This window comes from Brachypodium distachyon, chromosome 3, assembly GCF_000005505.3.
Source record: "Brachypodium distachyon strain Bd21 chromosome 3, Brachypodium_distachyon_v3.0, whole genome shotgun sequence".
Lineage (NCBI taxonomy): Eukaryota > Viridiplantae > Streptophyta > Magnoliopsida > Poales > Poaceae > Brachypodium > Brachypodium distachyon.
Window position 1 is genome coordinate 38,450,674 of NC_016133.3, and position 5,113 is coordinate 38,455,786.

Below are 5,113 nucleotides of genomic sequence, written 5' to 3' on the forward strand. Positions count from 1 at the left end.
ATCGATGTAGACTTGGACATTTCTGCCAAGCTGCGCTCCAAGACATGCTTGCATGAAACGTTGATTCGTAGCGCCTGCGTTTTTCAGTCCGAACGGCATAGTTGTGTAGCAGAAAACTCCATAAGGCGTTATGAATGCTATCTTGTCTTCGTCCTCCTTCTTCAATCAAATCTGATTATATTCAGAATATGCATCAAGGAATGACAACCGGGCACATTCCGCAGTCGAGTCGACAATCTGGTCAATTCAAGGCAAGGGAAAATGATCTTTCAGGCAACGTTTGTTCAGTGAGGTGAAGTCGACGCACATGCGCAAAACTTTCCTGTTCTTCTTTGGGACAAGCACGGTGTTCGCCACCCAGGTAGCTTGTTTGATTTCCCGAATAAACTTTGCGTCAAGCAAACGATTGACCTCTTCACCAATGGCCTTCCGCTTGGGTTCTGAAAAGCGTCGCATCGGTTGCCTGATGGATTTGGCATGCTCGTCCACATGCAAAGACTGCTCGGCGAGTTCCCTGGGAATACCCGGCATATCGGATGGTACCCAGGCAAAAAAATTCCAATTCTCACGCAGGAACTCGACGAGCGCGCTTTCCTATGCGGGAGGAAGGCTCCAGGACACCAGCACTATTTTTACTGAGATCCGTCGGGTGTACCTGATGCTCCGTTGTGTCACTCTTCGTGCTGAACTCTATCTGTTGCGGCGCTTTCTTTGTCATGGGAAGTACGTCGTTGTCCGTCGTTGCCTTCAAAGAGGCGAGTTCTGCCTGCATGCCGAATTATTCAGCAAGCTTATGGAATTCTTTGTCACAATTGTCCGATCTTGTAAACCTTCCTCGGACGGTGATTATGCCGTAGGGTCCAAGCATTTTCATCATGAGATATGCATAGTGGGGGATGGCCATGAACCTGGCGAGTGCCGGCCGGCCCAGAAGCATGTGGTATTGCGATTTCCAGTCGAGTACTTCAAAATCAATCTGTTCTTTGCAAAAGTTAGCGGGGTTGCCAAAGACGACGTCGAGGCTAACCCGGCCTAATGGCACTGCCAGTTTCCTGGAACAATTCCGTGGAAAGATGTAACATCCCAAAATTTCAAACTTTTACATGTGCATTGCATCCATAAGCATCATGCCACAATTGCATAATTGAATTCAAATTTGAATCTCAAAAGGCTTTAAAAGATTTTATTTCAATTTAAACCATAGGTTTTACACCCATTTGAGCTTTGGATCTTCAAATCAATAGGGTTTATTTATAAAAGGGGTTTATTGCATAAAGGGGCAATCCCATAATTTTTGGATAATTATTTGGAGTTGAAAAACTATTTTATTTAAATAGTTATATAGCCCTAAAGGCATTTTTAGGGCAAATGTATTTTTACATATTTTATTTTGAGGGGAAATTACTCCCAAAGGTTGAATCATGATAAAACATGATTTTACAAATTTTCTCGAATTTATTTGGACCAATTTGGAGTTCAAAATCAAAAGATATCAAAGAAATGAGAAAAAGGAAAAAAAAGAAAAGGCTAAAAGAAAAAAAAAGGAAGAAAACCGGACCGGCCCAGCCAAATGGGCCGAACCGGCCCAGTTCCGCGCGAACCGACCGAGCCAGACCAGCCCCGCCGTCCGCGCGCGCGCTAAGCCACTAACAGGTGGGGCCCACCTGTCAGGCTTCGTCCCGACAGAAAGCTCCACGCCGCCCGCCATGTCTGCGCCGGATTTCCGCCGCCGCAATCTCCGGGATCCCGTTGATTTCGGCCTTCCCGAAGCGAGCAGCCCGCGCCCCTATAAAGCCCCGCCTCCCCTCTCTCTTTCCCCTCTGCTCGCCCCCTCTCTTACGCGCCCACGCCGCCGCGATTGCTCGCCGAAACCCTAGCGCCGCCCGCCGCCGTTTTCCTTCGTCGCCGGCGAACCAAGAGGTTCGAGCCGCCATCTTCTGCCCCCTCTTCTTCTACTTCTCCGTGCGCTTCTTTTGACGCGCGTCGTCTTCGTTTTCGTGAACCGCAGCCGTCGCCGGAGCTCCGTCTCCGCCCGCCGTCGCCATTGTCGTCCTAGGCGTGGCGTCCGACCACCCCAAGCCACGCCGACCCCGTCCCCGACTCCGCCTCGAAGCGCCGCACCTCCCTCGCGCTTTCCCGAGCCGCCCACGTCGCCAAAACCGCCCGTACCGCTGCCTCCCGTGCCGCGCCGCCGTCTTCCCTGTCTCCGACGAGCGCCGCCGCCGCCAGGTAAAACCCTAGCCGCTCCCGTCCGTCCGATCCAGATCCAAGGGCTAGGATTAGATCCCGTGTTTAATTTTAATTGAACCGGTACGCACCAATGAAATCACGCCATGTGGCATTGCTTAAATAGAAACGAGAATAAAAATTTAATCCCGGAATTGATTAAATGGCAATTTTGCAGAAAAGCCCCTGTAACTTCAAATGATCATAACTTTAAACCCTTTGGCCAAATTTGACAAACTTTAACTTTTTGGAAAGCTCTCCACCTGTAGAATATTTTGGCACTGTTTTACTTCAAATTTGAATATTTGAATCACAGTCAATTTACAGAATAGGGTTTAATGCCATTTAATTCATAACTAATTATTTAGAAATCATTTTTAATTGAAACCAGTGCCCAAAAATTTGTTTTATTATCCTCTGTCCAATGGGATAGAGAAATAAACATTTTGAATTAAATTATTTGGCTGATGCCAATAAAACTATAATTTAGGGTTTTAATCAATTGTTTTTGCCTTTTGTTTAAAATCCTAATGCATTATTTTTAAGTACCAATGCTTAAGATCGGTTGATTATCCAAATAAAATAAACCCAATCATGTCACATGCTTGCATCGCATCATAGCATACTTTCTTTTGCCATGATGTGAATTGTGTGTTTATATATGCATTGTTTGTATTTGAATAGTTTTCTCGGAGAGCAAACCTTGTGATTGTGACGAGTGTTTGAACTCCAACTGCTACCAAGGCAAGTTCACTTTGATCATATCCTACTACTATTTGTTTTTAAAATACTTATGCATTAGTGTTGTTTGTAGAAATGCATTGATAGGACTATGACTCGTACTTATGCTAGCTATGATTGACCTACTAGCTATAGGGTTACCTTTGCCATGAATCCTCCACCAATAGCCATCGTGATTAGTTTTGCTTAGCCATGCTATGTTAGTAAACGTGGGAGGAAATCTCAATCACTGTGAAATGATGATGTGGGGTGATTTTGGAAACTGCTTTGAGATTTTGAGATGTTATGCGACGTCAGGTCCATTTCTATGGGTCCCTCTGAGTCGAGTCTCCGTGGATTCGGAGATGGATCGTCCATGGGCGTCTCTTCCGTGGATTCGGGGAGCGCTTGCGTCGCAAATGTGGAATGCCACCTGGGGTATCAGAGACTGGACTAGTTTTCTATTTAGTAGCTTCCAGTACAACCACATGATAATATGGGCTCTGACTGGATGGAGTAAGAAATGTTTACCCAGATCCGAGGGATTGTACTGAGGTAGTTATGTAGGTGGGAGCGCGGGTCCCTCAGGTGGTCTGGGTGAACATGTTCTGAAAATTCTTGAAGTCGATGCCGTTGCTACTCCACCCGGAGGACGGTAAGGGACTAACACGTCGATTTCTTGTGGGGAATGTGTACAACCTCTCGACAGTGTCAAACTAAGTACTTAGTCGTGTCCCCGGTTACGGACAATTATGAGCAACTAGATATTGGGGCTGTAAGGAAAGTCTCACTCATTCCAACTTCTTAAATAAAATGAATGGTTTGAACTTGAGTTTAGGAGCATTGATGTTTCTACTCGATGTCCTTAGATTAATAGGAGCATCGGTGTTTCTACCCGGTGTCCATTAGTTAAAAATAATGTAACCTTCTTTTGTAGTAAGATAAACTATATTTTGCTACCACGACATAAATCCTGAACCCCACTATACCTCAATTGCATATACTTGGTAGGATCTGTTATAACTTCCAGGTGAACTTGCCAATACATTCAATGTATTGACCATGTAGTGGCTGCAATCAATAATGCAGGTGAATCTGACGAAGAGTGAGGTTCGTCGATGTTCTTTGGGTCATGTGCTTACATTCCAACATGCTCTCTCCTCTGGGAGTAGTTGAGGCCCATTTGCTCTACCTTTCCGCTGCAGTTTTATGATACAATGTTTATGGTTTTTGAAACAATTTTTGTTTATGCTGGCCCAAGGGGTCATGCAAGTTTGTAAGTACAATTAATTCTGGATGATACGATGTAATAAAGTACTTTTCACCTTTGTATCTTGGTATTACATCTTGAAACTGTGTGTGCTAGTGAGTCGATCCAGGGACTAGCACAATTAAGCACAGAGATTGAACCCTGTAAGGGGGAGGGGTCGCTTCAAAAGATGTGTCTGTAGCTAGGAGACTTGTTAATGATCTGTTCATCGCCCTTAGTGTATTAGCAAATATGATGTTAATGCCACTGCCTCCATCTATGAACACCTTGCTCATCTCATAGCCTCCCACCTAAGCTTCGAGGACTAGTGCTGACTGCCCTGGCCTCAGGATCTGAGGTGGGTGATCTGCCCGCGAGAATGAAATGGCGACCTCGGACCAGTCGAGGTACTCTGGGGTGGCGGGTGGCGCGGTCACAGCCAGATGTACTTGTCGAGTGATAACTTTTTGATGTCGGTTGGATGGCCTTCCTTTCTGTATCATGCAGATATTTTGAAGCGACCGCCCCCGTACACGGGTTCGATCTCTGTGCTTTTAGTGCTAGTCCCTGGGTCGACTCACTAGCACACACAGTTTTAAGATGTAATATCATAGAACAAAGGTCTCAAGTATTACAACGCATCCTCCAGAAATTAAGAGTACTTACAAACTCGCATAACCCCATGGGTTAGCTAGAATTAAAACAATTGTTCAACAGCGAAAAACGAAAGATACAAGGGCTACATCAACACCACGGTGAGAGCGTGTTGGAATGTAGGCCCGTAACCCAAAGACCAGAACGTACGCTTACTCTTCGTCGAAGCTTCCTGCATAATTAAACAATGCAGCCACTAGGGTCAATACATTGAATATATTGTCAATATCACTAGGAGTTATATCAGAACCTACCAAGTATATG